Source organism: Nicotiana attenuata, unplaced genomic scaffold (genome assembly GCF_001879085.1).
Source record: "Nicotiana attenuata strain UT unplaced genomic scaffold, NIATTr2, whole genome shotgun sequence".
Lineage (NCBI taxonomy): Eukaryota > Viridiplantae > Streptophyta > Magnoliopsida > Solanales > Solanaceae > Nicotiana > Nicotiana attenuata.
The window spans coordinates 337,569-354,789 of NW_017670743.1; positions in this window are offsets into that span (position 1 = coordinate 337,569).

A 17,221-nucleotide genomic window follows, 5' to 3' on the forward strand; every position below is an offset into this window, starting at 1 on the left:
TTTAAGTCTTTATAGTCTATACACATTCTGAGTTTATTCCCTTTCTTAGGGACTACGACTATGTTTGCTAGCCATTTGGGATACTTTACTTCCCGAATGGACCCTATTTTGAGAAGTTTGGTTACCTCGTCCTTGATGAATGCATGCTTTACCTCAGACTGTGGCCTTCTTTTTTGCTTTACCGGTCTTAACTTCGGGTCCAAACTCAATCGATGAGTGGTGATCTTCGGTGGGATCCCTGTCATGTCAAGGTGAGACCAAGCAAAACAATCCATATTTTTAATAAGGAATTTAATGAGTTTTTCCCTGAGCTCAGGAGTTAACCCCGTGCCCAGGTATACCTTTCGAAGATGACCCTCGTTGAATAAGCGAGCTACCTCCTCCCTTAACTATCCGCAGTCTTCGGTTCTGTGACCATTGGTTCCATGGTACTTGCATATTTGATTTGGATTCCTTTGAGCTGGATCAGTCTGTAGAGGTCTGGGCCACCTAGTATCTTTGATTCGTCCAATGGCTGACACAATACCTGAAGCATCGACGCTGAAGTTGTACTCTGATAACCGTGGCGCTTCCTTAGGCTCGACATATTTATCGAAGCCACTCTTACTCATGATCCCTCAGGAATTTGACCTCGATCATTCCTTCGATCATTTCGAACAGGATTACGTCCTAGTCCGTTGTTTCCACGATCGGTGCTATATGGTTGGTACCGATCCCTGTTCCATCAAGGCTCTCTGTCAATATCTCTTCAAATCCCGCCTTCGGATATTTGGGTAAACGGAACCGGACGGGGCTCCCAACTGATCATCCTCAACTCTGATCTTTGACTGGTACCTATTATGCACATCGACCCAGGTCACTGCTGGATACTCAATTAAATTCTGCTTTAGTTGACGTGATGCTACCGAACTTTGCTTGTTCAAAGCCTGAGTAAAGGCTTGGACAGCCCAATCATCGGTAACCGGGGGTAGGTCCATACGTTCCATCTGAAATTGAGATACGAATTCCCTTAGCATTTCATTGTCCTTCTGTCTCACTTTGTAGAGGTCCGATTTCCCGGTCGCAACTTTGATCTGGCGTGTGCCTTTACGAATGAGTCGGCGAGCATGGCAAAAGAATCGATAGAATTGGACGGCAAATTGTGGTACCATATAATTGCTCCATTCAATAAAGTTTCTCCAATTTTTTTCCAGCAAAACGGATTCAATCTCATCATCTTCTATGTCATTTCCCTTTATTCCGCATGTGTATGAAGTGATGTATTCATTAGGATCGGTGGTCCCGTTGCTTGGGGATGTCCGGCATACGGAACTTCTTAGGAATGGGCTTCGGAGCCGCACTTTGAGGAAAAGGCTTTTGCACGAACTTCTTCGAATCCAAACCCTTTAGGATTGGGGGTGCCTCTGGTATTTGGTCAACTCGTGAGTTGTAAGTTTCTACCTTTTTGTCATTAGCCTCGATTTTCTTTTCACCTGATTCTATCCGTTTCGTGAGCTCCACGAGCATCTTCATAACAGCGGGATCAGTCCCCGGTCCATTATCGTTCAATTTCTCCTGTACTAGTTCGACCGTATGAACAACTTCCTATGATGTATCGCGTTCGATTCGGCTTGGGCCCGATTCTGGAGTTGCGCTATTACAGCCTACTGAGTTTGTAACATCTCAAATATCACTCGAAGGCTAATCCCGCCTTCTTCACCGCTCTATGCATTTTGATCAGCTTTCCGGGCGTCTCTATGGACGCTATTTTTAGGGCCGGCGCCTAAATTTCCATGAATCGCAACATGAGAATTGACATCGATTGGATTTACGGCCTGTGGTCCATTTACAGCATGTGGTCCATCGGGATAGATTGGAGGTACTCCGTTACCCGGGGCGACTATGTGCTCGTTCTCGCCATGAAGACCAAGGTCGGTGTCTGTGTGAGTGGGCACTGCTTGAGAGTTTGTTGATTCCTGAAATCAAAGACACTTACAAGAACTAGTGTAAAAGAAGTGTGTGTTATGAAGATTAATACTAAGCAATCACTATTATCCTTAGCCCCACGATGGGCGCCAAACTGTTTACCCAAAAAGCTGGATAACAATTAAACTTGTAATGTGGTTTCAAGGATATGTGATTTCGCCTAATACCAATTGATAAACGTAAAGATAAATGATGTAAATTGACAATAATACAAAGCAAACCAGGGTTTGGCCAATGCCCTCGAGCTGATGAACCCTCGAGCTTAATAGAGTAAGAACAGTAAGTTGATGAGCAGAAGAAGAAAATATTATATTGCTTTGAAATTCGTGAATGTGAGATCTCTGCAAATGATGGGAAATCCCCTTTATATACTAGAGGATTCCTAATTATGGTACAATTCTAACTACGGAAGTAAATTCCATGATTGGTACAAATAACCGCCCTTGATTTGATCTGTTCCGAGATTTCCGTCGTGATCTTCGACCCTTTACAGATATTTCGCCTTTCCGTTATTACACTTCACTCGAAGTTGGTCATGCTTAGCCTCGATTGCTGCTGACCTCGGTCTTAACGGACACTTTGATCTTTGGACTCGATGCCTCGTCTTTGAGCTCGGGTCTAATTCATTACGAGGCTACCCCCGATACAACTCCCTTGTCTCGATCAAATAGCAAAATCGGGTGACCGTATACAATTTCGTAAAGCAAAAAGGCATGGGCGAGCTTTTACTAATATTTCCAAAGAAAGATTCCCGTTTTGGAAAATTTTGCAAAATAAAAGGTGTGCGCAAGGGAGTTGGCGGCCAGCGAGGACGTATGTTGGGTGGGTAAAGAAGTTGGTGGCTGTTGTTGGTAAGGTAGAAGATAAACTATTCAACAAAGCCCCAATAATTCTTTTTAAGAAACGAAACCCCAATATTTTGTTAAATAATAAAAGCAAACTCCAAAAAATTTGGAAATAAATAGCTATATATATAAAGAAAAACAAGAAAGGAACAGATGTTGGTGAAAGTTATCGTGGGTCACCTTCTAAACACTTTGGTTGAGATCTTACGAGGAAAGCAACTCTATACACTTCCAAATATTCATTAGTATTATCACCGGAAATAGCGACTCCTTTGATGTGTGAGTATATAATAAAAACAGTTCTGTAAAATTGATAGCTATTCAACAGAAAGAACCTTTATCAAAACATATTTAAGATAACCAAAAATAAATAGTAGGCAAAAAAGTAGTGCGATTATTGAAAAAAGACTAGTTAATATACTTCTGTTATAAGATAACTTTATAATGCACCTTTAGATTTAAACAAGAATGGATGGCTAATGTTTTGAATTGGACACTTTCATATAAATATAGATTGCTCGCCACAAAACCCACCCGTTATCACCAACACAATTCACACCCTTCCTTGTGATAGAATCACCTTTACCACTCACCAAAATCAGTACATACCCGTGACCGGTGGCGGAGGCAGGATCTCCACGAAGGGGGTTCAAAAATTTTTTTTTTATAGCTAGTGGGAATTGAACCCATGACCTTATGTAGATTTTGAACACCCTTGACCACTAACACTTTTGGATTGTGTTAAGGGTGTTCAAAACTTAATATATAGAGGTAAAACACAGATTTTGCCTTACATATACAGTGTAATTTTTTGGCGAAGGGTGTTCGGGTGAACACCCTTGCGCCCCCCTAGATCTTCCCCTGCCCGTGACACATACCGCTGCTCATGAGCGACATGTTCCTCCTGTATATGTCGTTTCTGAACCGATCTTTACAACATCTGTGACGGTTATGGTGCCTTCCTTTATTTATAGTCTCAATATAACCAACCGCTTTCGCGAATACTTTAGAAACTCAATTAAGTTTCTTCGAGACTTACTACAACACAATGCCTTATTGATAATCAATTTTATTCCTCCAAAATAAATGACACATTTTAGTCTGTTCCAAAATAAATGACACATTTCTAAATTTGGAAATAATTCTACTTTAATCTCTTCATTTGACTCATTTTATCCTTAATGAGAAGCTTTATAGCACACAAATGCCATGACCCCACAAATTTTTTACCTCTTAAGCTTTTAAGATCACAAATTCCAAAAGTCTTTTTTTTTTTTTCTAACTTCGTGCCGAGTCAAACTACCTTATCTAAATTGAAACGGAGGGAGAGTAATAGTTTAGGGACTAAAACTACTATTTTTCCTTCTTTTTTTTTTATATATATAATATGAAGGAAACATTATTACTTTTTTAAGTAGTCGAAGAATCCTTTCTGAGAGTTTGTTGAGGGTGGTTAGGTGACGTGGGACCCCATTTCAAGATCCCAATTTTAGGTGGTCTTTTCCATTTTGTGAGGGCAACTAATTATTTTTCTACAAATTGTGAAAAAGGAAGACGATAATTTATAGGGGGATGAAGTATTACACCTTTTTTCTTAGCCAAGAAAAATAGCTGCGGGAGTTGTTGAGCTGAGTTGGTGATGTGGGTTCCCATTTGAAGGTCCAATTGTTAGGCATTTGCTTCTCAAGTGGTTAATATTTTACGTGAGAATCTCATATGTGCTGAAGTTGATGGTTGCCACTATTGAGCACAACTAGTTGTGTTTTCGTGGAAAAATTCTTAGATTGGAAATGATTTTTGAAGTACTTATCAGTCCGTAATTGCCATTCTATCATGGAGGGCTGAAATTAATTAGGTACAAGAATCAAATCCCCCTAAAAGTTGTGTTTTCCCTCACCTGCAAAAATGTCCTAAAAAGGCTAGAGATAAAGCTGAGAAATTCTTACCGGGGTCTTTAAAAAAAAGGCCAATTGAGAGTACGTGTAAACTATATAAATAAGAAATTACTAAAGAGGGCAATTAGAAAATCACTTTAACTAAGGTGTTTATCCTACGGAGTTTATTGTTGTGTCAAACAAACGATAGTAAAAATATTTTTATTTGATTAAACTAATTTTCTAATAAAAATAGATTTTGAAGAAGAAGTGCGATCGATTATGAGGATCTCAAGCAGATGGAGAACCTCATAATTTAGCGGGTCAGAGAGATGGGGTGGGGGAAAAATGTTACTTTGTGGATCTAGGAACTAAATCCTTAAAGATGGAATACCGTGGTTATTCGTGTAATAATCACTAATTTATACAATCAAAAATAATTTGATATTCCAAATTAAATAGTTTTTCATACAATAGCTAACCTCTGAAGGGATAAATGTTGCTTATTAAAAAGTTGGAACCACCCATAATAGGTGCTCATTCGTATGAGATTATAGCTATGCTCCTTGCCACATCAACCGCCGGTAGAGGGTGAAAGGTATCAAATAGCCAAATCTAGAAGAATAATTAGGATCCTAGCAATAGTACACTTTCTTTTATTTTCTGATTGATTTTATTTTTTATTTTCATGATGGCAATGCTTAGAGCCTGAGACAAGTTAAAAAGGTTAAGAGATGGGAACTTAAATTATCTGAATGTAAAGAGTCATCATAGTTTACCAACAACTGAAATTGACGTGTAAGGATATAGTGGTTCTATTGGTTGGAATGAACAACAAGTCCGAAAGTCTGCTAAAAGGTTGTGGTTGTTGATAAGTGACAACTTGTACACATTTTTCAAATCTACTCTTTATGAATGAGGTTGGTGTGTTGTTGACAATGCAGGATCCATTTTTTTGGATAGTTTTTAATAGTCAGTACTCAGTTGTAAACTACATGTTACACGGAACAACAACAATTTAAAAAAAAAAAAAAAAAAAACTCAAAAACCATCATTATGGTGGGGGGGGGGGGGGGGGGGGGGGGTTAGGCAAGACCCTAGCAATTGTAAATTAATAACCAAAAGGGCTAAATACATGTAGGAGAGAAATATGAAGTCCATCCATATCCGTTCCTGTTAGTGAATTAGACAAATCCACTCTGTACATCTGACTTCAGCAAAAGAAAAACTATTGTAGGTGAAGTGTACGTGCATACAAAAGGTATGTGTTATTTAAAGAAAAGAAGCAACAGTACAGTCACAGCAAAAATCATATCGCCACCATTAGCATCTTGAAATAGTTTCTTCTTTGGTTACCTCTTGAAACTTGGATTTTAAAGCAGATCTTCTATGCCTAAGCAAGTCATCATTCGAATTCAAGAAGATAGTATCATTGTGTACAAAAGCTCTATTTCTTGAGTTTGTCCTGATATTCGTACCATATTTAGATTTTACCTATCACTTGAAGGAAGCGTAAAATATTAACCATAATTGATTTTACTTTTTTAAAAGTAAATATAGATCTCATATTTGACAGGTCCCATTTTTGAAGAAAAAGATTGTGGACCTCTATAAATTGATTATCCCTCCTTCACATATAAAATAATAGCATTCACAATATAGTCCTTAATAGAGTTTTGTTTAGAGGGAGATTATTCTCTCGATAGTTTTTATATTTTTATTATTTAGCTCCTCATATGTAAGTCAATTGACCAAACCATATTATTAAAGTATTATGCCTATTTCAAAATATTTCTGTGTTGTCTCAATTATTGTCATTCAAGGTTTTCTTTGTTAGCTTCCGCATGACTCATTGTTATTTTGATCCCAACAAATGGTATTAGAGTTAATAATTCAGCCAGGTTGAAGACAAGTTCAAGGTGGGGTTCAATTCAAGCTGCAACTAATTTGATGATAATGTAAAATTTTGTTCAAAAGAAAATCTAGAGTACTTCATGTGAAAACAATTTTCAACCATACTTTCAACATTCCTACTGTTGCATCTTTAAAAATAAAAACCAATTTTAACCTATGCTTACTTTTAAAGCTCTACTTTTAATGTAAGGCTCTACTTTTAACCCTGTTCATTTTAATGCAAGACACCAATATCTTTAATTCGTGCTCACTCTTAATGCATGGGACTTTAATTTTTAACCCATACCTATTCTTAATCATGGGAAGTAGCAGTAATGAAGATTTTGTGAACAAGGCAAATTAAACTTTATCTAGAAAATTCAAGCTAAAATGGAGAATTATTAGGGTTTATCCTATTCTTTTACCATATTTGAATTTTGCCTGTTACTTAAATGAAGAGTAATATATTTACCATAATTGATTTTATTTTTTTTAAAAGGAAATATATGTCTCTTCCATATTTGAAAGATCTCTTTCCCGAAGGAAAAGTTTATGGACCTTTATTAATTGGAGATTCCCCCTTCACACATAAAACAATAGCATCCACAATATAGTTCTTATGGGAGTTTTGTTTAGTGGGAGATTATTTTTTTGATATATATTTAGTTTCATCATATAAATCAATTGACCAAACCATATTATTAAAGTATTATGCCTCCTTCAAAATACTTCTATGTTATCTCAATCATTGTTATTCAAGATTGCTTTGTTAGCTTGCGCATGACAACTTGTTATTTCAATCACAACACCATTTGCAAGCTTATTAGATACTTAAAATCTAGGGGGGGGGGGGGGTAGGGACGAAATAATGAGGGTGCTTTCTTATGAAACCTTTCTAGTTAAAGGTTAGAAACCGGAAGTATGAGTACCCGGATAAGAAAATTGGGACCTTATCAATAGAAAAGTTGAAACAAAAAAAGATATATCTTTTTCAAAATTCATAGAAGTTAACTAAAAATGGTATCTTTTATTTCAAAATTCTGGACCTAAAAGAGACTCCGGGATCGTTAGAAGGGTTAATATTGTCACGACCCAAACTGAAGGGCCATGACCGGCACCCGGGCCATATCTGCCGAGAGCCAACGTACATTTTATCAAACCTTTTTTATCATCTATAAGGGCCGACGAGATCAATGTAAATGGTAGACATGAATCATGAACAACCAACAATGACAGATAATGGCATGAACATACATAATATGGGCCGACAAAGCTGTCATGAAGCTATATATAAGGTACGAGCTGATAAGCTGCCATGAGATAGTATACAACAAAAATCACCCGACAAGGCAATCTAAACTATACTTGAGTCGACACCTGTCTACAAGCCTCTAAAGGAACAAAAGTGTTGCAACATTGCCGGAATAAGGCCTCGACATACCCATAATGTCTATAACAAAAATACATACGAAGACCATGACAATTTCGGTAAAGGGATCTCGCCAATAACCGCTGAACTAGGCAACCTACTGTGGTGGGGGAGTTGCGTCTACCTGTTTATCAGGACCTGAAGCACGACATGCAGTGTCCACAAATAGGGACGTCAACACGAATAAAGTACCAAGTATGTAAGGCAGGAAGGCATAAATAAGAACAGTAATGTAAGCAGGGATAGAGAATATACAACCTCTAACATCCGAGTTTCTCTAAGGGAGACTGACATAAAATGCATGATATATATATATATATATATATATATATATATATATATATATATATATATATATATATATATATATATATATATATATATAAACGTACGCCTTTATGGGCATCATTATCATCATATCGTACCCGGCCATAATAGGCTCGGTAAAAATATACTCGGCAATCATAAGGCTCGGTAGAATCGTACCCAGCCACGTGGAGCTCGGTAAAACCCAACTGATTAATGGTTGCACAATAGGTTCCGTACCCAATCGACTATAGCGCAGCTCGGTAGTGTAAAATAGATACATATATATAATGCATGTTGGACTCATTGGAATCATATTCTGAACCTTTCGGAGTGACGCAAGGTCGGTATCTTCCGTACCCATTATTAGGACTAACTATTCATCATGAATCTTATAAGAGTCAAGAAGTACTAACAACATTGATAACATAAGAATAAGAGAAACAACATCAACATCAATCGTTCCATAAGAAGGGAAACAATGTAAGTACTGCTATCTTCTAAGAGTGGAGTATCTTTGGAAGCTCGTTCATTACACTATGTACAACCGAAGTCGTGCAAAAGAAAGAAAGGGATAGCCTCACATACCTTGTATATACTGCCAAACTCAAGCTATGCAAATTTCATGACTCCTTAGTCTACAACACGAGAACTGACACTATATATCGTTTCGCTTAAGCGTCGTAACTATTATATATCGACTGCACCCTATTTTATGATGAAACGGATATCACCTCCCCTATTTATATGTCTTCCCACAAGTTAAAACAATCACGAAATAGCCCAAGCAACATCAATAATAATAATATTAAGCCTCCCAAAATAGTCCACCAACCAACAACATTGGTAACAAGCTTTCAATATATAACTCACAATTGCTAGCTTCAACGACTTAGCCACAACTTGGATAATCTTAAATATACATAGAGTAAGAGGTTCCTTACCTTTAAAGATAGAACAACTCCAATTTGACCTTAATTCACCATGAAATATCCTTACAATGCTGCCACAAGAACAAGAAAGCAAAACTAACAATCAATTCGATTTTTTCGGCACTAGAATCAGTTTGGAAGACTTGAAATCACATAGAGTTGATATTAAAAACTTAAGAGAGTATTTTACAGAACTTAAACCACTTAAAACAACCTCTCACAAGAGCTGGAACCACTTGTGTGGTTTTGGGATTTGAGAATTTGCCAAAATATGGGTAAAATTTATGAACAAACATGTATTTGCCAAATAAAATTTGGGAAAAATTTGGCAAAATCTATGGCCAAACGGGTCCAAAATATATTCTATATCACAGAGTCTGTCTTGGAGTTTTTGGATTTTCAACCGCAACCGTTCGTTATCAACCTTAAAAATGTTGTAGGCTCCGGAAAGGTTTGTATTGCTCTTAGCATGTTCGCGGTTTTGTTTCATGAACTTTTTGAGCCTTTTATCCATTCTTTCCATCTTCTCTTCGGCTGTTGTAGCTTCATTGGTCTTGGAATGCAAGTTAGCTTCCAGGTTGTTGATTCTTTCCATTGAAGCAAACTCACGCTCGGCTCCGAATTTACAGCATACTACAGCTCTGCCCACTTGATCTTTAACTCTGCAAGCTCACCATGTAACTGAGTGACCTCTTATCTATGAACCATCTTTTCTGGCTCTGGTTGCTCGGACCAAGCTTCGAGTTCGCCCATTTGAGAAAATATAACCTCTAGAGGAGGGAGGCATTCAACAAGTTGATTCCACTCAGACTTAAGCACTTATTTATCTAGTATCATCTTTAGTAAGCTCTCGGACGCAAGAAGGTTAACCTAAAAAATTAAATTTAGAGTTATCAAAGATGGTGTGTAGTATATGCAGAAAAAAGGAGAGGAAGATGAATAAAACCTGAGCAATGAGATTCATGTTGTTGTTGATTAGACATTCAGCAGAGAGCGAATCCATTTTTTTCCAATCCTTTTTTGAAGCCAGAGGCTTCATGTATTTGGCTACCCCAATCGGTTTGGAAATCAAGTGGAATTCATCCAAAATCGGGTGATAGGGGGAACATGCGTCTTGCTCTTGTTCAATGGAAGAAAGTGGTGGGCCAAGAGCTATCAGTGGAGTCAAAGTTGTGGGAGCATCAGAAGTAGAACCTTTCTGACCGGAGGCAGCAACCGGAGCCCGAAAACAGGATTCGATCATTTCAACCATTTCAAACTCTCGAAAGAGACCCTCTACGTCCCTTGGTTGGACTGTGGGTATTTTGCTTCTTCTCTAAAAAGAAACCATTTTGGTGTCGTCCTCGGTTTCATATTCATCAAGGACCACTGTCGCCGGTCTTTCTGGGATCTCTTTCGTGACGCGGGGCTTCTCCTTAGCCCCAGGCTTAAAGGTATGTTTTCTTTTTGGGTTTTTCCCCTTGGGCTGGGGACTAAGGGAATATGCACCTTCACCGTAAGCAAGAGCTACATCACGAATTCTCTTCCGGTCTAGGGCCTCTTGAAGCTGTTGTTATTCTATCATCGGGTCATGTGAAAGTTCGACAGTGGGGAAAATAGAAGACCCCTTTGGAAGGCCTAAACTAATAATATGATAGGTTAGCAATTTATTTCTATGTGGAGGCAAATATTGAAAAGGGAAAGGTGAAGCTTTTCTCACCATGGTTTTTGCCCTTCCAGTTCTTCCTAATTGAAATTTCCTTCCATATACGGGAATTCGGTGTGGAAGTATCCAAAATAATTTGAACCCATTGGGTTAGGTTCTCAACTGCTGGGAGAACCTAAAGGGTGGCTAAAATAGAAGGAAGGAAAGCTTAATAAAGAGAGAAAACACCTTGAAAACAGTAAAAGAAGAAAATTTTGAGAAAACTTATGAGTATAGTTTCAAAATTCGGGGATGGGAGATGCTGATGCCGGTCTACACTGGTGACACTGGCGTTGCGACTGCGTTTGCTGAGTTTGATCATGCCTCTTTAACAAATTTTAGGGGCATAAAAATTGACCATATGTGCAAGAGTGAAGTCTTCTTGAGCCCGAAAACACATGCATTTAAGGTAAGCTACCGTACGCCATATCGCTGGTCCTACTTGAGCCAAATAAACTTGGTAGTTCCGGCAGAATTCCAGGATGATTGGCTCTATTTCTTGCCAAGTCTTAAAGTAAAAAGGTATGTGTAAACAAAAATGTAACATGGTTTGCTGAAAATAATCTTCTCCACTTTGCGAGGGTCTAAAACTTCAATATTCTTCCAGTCACAATCCTCCTTTACAACCGTAATACTGGCAGGGCGAATGGAAGAAGAATATTGGGGCTATTTTCTTGCCATGTCTTAAAGTAAAAGATGTAAACAAAAATATACCCTGGTTTTCTGAAAATAACTCTCTCCACTTTGCGAGGGGCTAAAACTTCAATGTTCTTCCAGTCACAATACTCCTTTACAACAAGAATATTGACCGGGCGAATGGAAGAAGGATAAACAACAACTCTATTTCTGTCGACATCAGGGTCTGAAGATTCTTTTTGGACCTGAAGGTCCTTTCTAAGAGACAACTGAGAAGGGGTGATTGTGTTTGTTATGGGAGGTTTGACATTAGGCTTCTTAGACTTGTTTTTCTTAGAAGGACCGCCACCGATAAAAACCCCACTGATGGTGGACGAAGAAGTCAAGATAAGGTCATGTTTTTTAAGGATAGAAGATGTGTTGCTGGAGAAAGAAATAACAAAAGACATGGTTATGATAAATACGAGTTTGAAGATTTTACTGAGAAAAGGGGAGCTACAAGGAAGTTGTAAGAAGACTCGGAGAAGAAAGTTTGTAAAAGTTAAAGATGAAATTGGAGAAAAGGGGAGAAGTTTATAGGCGACTCAGTATAAAGCCATCATTACCTAGGTAAGTGGCGAAATTGTTCGTCGAACCACGAGACAACACGTGTTCGGCCTATTAAATGCAAAGCGGCGTTCGTCCTTTCAAGTATCAGAAATCATTCAAGAAATTTCCCCCATGAAAAGAGAAGGTCTTATTTACTTTCCGGTCACATCAAGATGAGTCATCAGAAAGTAGGGGGATTATATTGGGTAAAATTTGTAAATTACAGGTGAATACTTCTCGAATAGACACATAGCAGCGAAGACAGGTAAGAGATGAGTCAGCAAATAGCTAACACTGGTTACAAGCATATGACCGGTATTACACATGTTCCGAAGGCATCAAGGCCGGAAAAGAGAATTTGAAAGTAAGGTACCAATTGAAGAAGACATCATTATATGAGCAAACATTATAGAAAATCATAGCATTTATTTTTAACCATTATGCAGGTATCAAGAGGGGTTTTTACTCATCTTAAAGAGGAGCATGATTTGAGGATCTTGTCTCCCCTAATTTAACTATAACACTACAACAAATTTGATTATTAGTGATGAATTATTTCGTCGCCTAAAATTCATATTTCGTCGCAAAAGACTTTTTGTGACCAAATTTTTTTTGTCAATCTTTCGTCTCTAAAACACCATCACAAATAATATATAAAGACAACTTTGCATTTCGTCGCAAAATAAAGTTACATTAACTATGATTTTTTTTTCGTCCTCAAATATATATTATTTATGACGAACTTGTTTGTCACAAAAAGTGTAAAAATTTTGTAGTTAAAGAAATTGAATTGTCGCTAAAAAGGTCTTCAATACCGACGAATCTATTTTGTCACTAACTATAATTTTGATTAGTGACGATGTTGATTGTCTTTAAAGCGATACATAATTTGTAGTTAAAAGAGTGTGATTACGTCACGAAATAGTTATGCTTTATGTACAAAAAAAACTTTCGTCTCTAAATATATAAATTAGCAACAAATTTGTTTGTCCAAAAAGGACAACAATTTCGTAGTTGAAACTATTTTTGTGTCNCGCAACAGTTATTGAGGCTATGTGTTTGTACTGGAGTATTGATTCTTTGTTCATTGTGAACCTAAGCTGTTTTAGTTGTTACTCTGGATTGCTGTTAATATTGTATCTCCCCTTAGCATGTCTCCCCTCCCATGTTGTTAATTACTTGGTATTCGATTCCCGCTGTATAGTTATAACTGCACAGGTTTATGTGATGTCCAGTCTAGCCTCGTCACTACTTCGCCGGGGTTAGGCTAGACACTTACCAGCACATGGGGTCGGTTGTGCTGATGCTACACTTCTGTGCATTTTTGCACAAGTCCAGGTTTTGAGGAGCAGCAGCAGCAGTAGTTCGGGACCAGACTTTCCTATTCACGAGACTGAGGTAGCCTTGCAGGCGTCCGCAGGCCCGGCGTCTCTTCTTTATGTTTTCCTTTTGACTGTTGCCTCATTGTTTTCGAGACAGACAGCTGTTATATTTCTTTCAGACCTTTGTATTTAGTTTATTCTTAGTGGTTCGTGAGTAATGTGACACCAAATCTTGGGTAAAAGCTATTGTTGACTATTCCGCGTTTTGATTCACTTATAAATTAGACTTCCGCTATTATTATTATTAAATTCCATGTTTCTTATTGATGCTATGGATTGTTAACAGATTTATTTATTAATGAAAGGTAAATAAGATGGCTTGCCTAGCTACCACGAGTAGGCGCCATCACGATCCCGATGGTGGAAAATCCCGGTCGTGACATTTCAATTTTTTAAAATTAGCTTATGTAAATCAAAAACATCACAAAAAATGTAATACCAAAATTCATACAAAACATATAATTACATCTACAATGAGATAACATCTGCGTACAAACTCACTTACTAAATAAAGTGAAAGCACTCAAACATAAAAAGTTTAATTGAAATACATGAATAATGGTAAACTGAAAAAAAAGTATGTTGCTTCCAGATCATGTGCCAACGCAACGTCCCTTATCTTATAACGACATTGATACTTTTTGCACTTTCATATACCTGTATTAAAAGGGAAAAAAAATTAAATATCTACTTTTTGATTTCATGATTTAAAAAAAAATATATTTTCAAACTCAAATGATAAAACTAACATTAATTAGTGAAGAAAATAGTAGTAATAAAATGAGAAATATATAGCAACTTCTTTGCAAAATCGTTAACTGGTAGATTATCTCGATCTACTCGACACATATAGAAACTTACCTCCTCATCAAAAGAATGTTAAAAAATACTTCATTAAGCGATGAATCAAGGCCCTCAATTTATAGCGAAAGACAATTTTCACAACAAAAGATTGTGAAATTGCTCTTGTGCTATTCAAATCCTGCATAGAGACTAATAGAGCATTGATAAAAATGTTGTTAGGAACTTTTATTAGAGAGATATTATATTAAGCAGATCAAAACCAGATGAGAAAGAGATGTTGATTTACCTGATTATAGGGGTCGGGGAAGATGATGGCACCCGCTATGGCTGGATAGCCATCAGTTGGGTTGGGGTAATAAAAAGCTATTAATAGAAAAGGAAGAATAGACAGAAAATACAAGCAGAAATTTCTCTTTTTTCTTGGAGTTTGTAGTTGTATTTGAGTTGGATTCTTAAGTTTATCTTAGTGGGAGCCTATCGTGGGTTTGCATGAAGGGAAATGAATGAGTGAGAGAGAATTTTACCCAAAAATATTGGAGGGAAGTTAAAAAATTGAAAGTTTACTTTTGTTATTTTATTTTCCCTCCAATATTTTCATGTATATTTCCATACTTAATACTTTCCTCCGTTTAATGACTTTCCATTAAATTTATTAAGATTATATTTTTGTCTTTATAATTTTTTATATGAATATGAACTCAACACTTTTTTGATTGAGGGGTTTTACTTGGACAAAATATTACGATTGATATTATGTTACACAAGATCAAGCTTAATATGAGGATAATTGTAGATATAATTGTAAATCCTTATAAATTTATATATATATGTCCTATATGTCTTGAAAGTTCTAAAATTATAACATTTTTTAAACAAAATATAGACTTCTAAACCTACAAAATATTTCGAAACGTGATTTTTAATGTCTTGAAAGTACTGGTTATGTGAATTTGCGATGACTTTTTAAGCTTCTAAACCTTGAAACATGATTTCTTTTATAAATTTGGTATATATATTATATAAATCAAATAAGGAAAAACTAATACACAAAATTTAGTAAATTTATAAGTTCTAAATATTAGAAAAATAAGTAAAGCCTTAATAATTAAAGTCCTAAATACTAGAAAATAATAAAATAATTATTTTATCGTGTGTGAAATTTATTTTTTAAGGGTAAAAAAGGTGAATGTCCTATATGTCTCGAAAGTTCTAAAATTATAACATTTTATTAAACAAACCATAGACTTCTAAACCTACAAAAATATTTCGAAAAATGATTTTAATGTCTTGGAAGTACTGATTATGTGAATTTGTGATGGCTTTTTAAGCTTCTAAACCTAGAAACACGGTTTCTTTTATAAATTGTGTATATATTATATAAATCAAATAAGAAAAAACTAATACACAAAATTTAGTAAATTTATAAGTCCTAAATATTATAAAAATAATTAAAGTCTTGAACATCAGGGAAATAATTAAAGCCCTAAATACTAGACAAATTATTAAAGTTCTAAATACTAGAAAACTAATAAATAATTATTTTATCTAGTGTGAAATTTATTTTTAGTGTAAAATTTATTTTTTAAGGGTAAAAACGGCGAATGGCATTTCGCTAAAGGTCTTCGTACTTTTAATATCGTATAGACTAGTTGTACAATAAATTTGTATCAAAAAAATAATCAAGACTAGAAAATATTATAAGAAGTCCAATATTTTATTTCAAATATGGTTAATATTACAATATCTATTATTCCACCCGTTTATTATTTTCAAAAATAAAATAAGGGCCTTTTGATCTTAATTGTAAATCTATATGGCTGCCACGAAAAATTATTTTGAATTCAACGAGCATATAATTTGGACTCATACTCCTGGAATCTTGATTTGTTCTTCATTCTTGAACTTGAGCTTGATCTTTTTGTTGTCCCATCTTGAGTTTTGGAATTTACTTTTTATTTTTATTTGTCTTTCTTTCTTTTGTTTATTCTTTAAAAATTTCCAAATCTAACACATGAAATTCCTATTCTCATTTTGTCACCGTAAAATTTTATATAATTATATCAACTGTGTATGTAAATAATAAAAAACTACTATCTTAAAAAATTGATTTGAATATATATTTTAAAAAAGTATAGAATAAATTCAATGGTAAGAATTTAAAAGTTGAACCCGTTAAATTTACATTCCAGCTAGATACACCTCTTCATAATAGTACAGCTATCTTCTCAAAATTCCACATCCACCCTTGTTCCTAACAATCTCTAATGTAAAAATATAAAAAAAATATTAGTTGGATTTATAGTTTTGTCCGATATGACATATACTTTAAATTGGTAAAATAATGAAGGACATATTACAATTTTTTTCAAAAAGTAAATTTGTATGTTTTTCAAAAAGTAATAGTTTGGACGAAATCAGATAAAAGGTACACTAATTTTGAAACTAAGCGTCAAATTTACCGCATAAATAATTTTATAAAGAACCAAATTAAATGGTTCGTCTCCAATATGGAAATAAATAAACTTAATACTTTTCAATAAGAAAGTGAATTGTGCTCAAAGCTAAATAGAAAGAAAAATATTCTTAAAATTTCTAATATAAGTAAAAAGGGGATTTTAGTTTCTCGAACTTGATAATTTTTCAAAAGATGATTATTTCAATCACAAGTTCAATTAATCTTAAAGTAAGTATACGTATCTTGCATGAACAAAACTTCAGATTCATAGTTAAACATAAAGTAGGATCAATTAGTTTTGACTACAAATCTTTTTCGTCGCGAGTAATCGCATGATTCAACTACAAAGTTAAGTTGTCGCCATTTAAAATTGTATATTTTGTGACAAAATTTTGTTGTAATTAAATTGTAGGTTAATTAGAGACAAT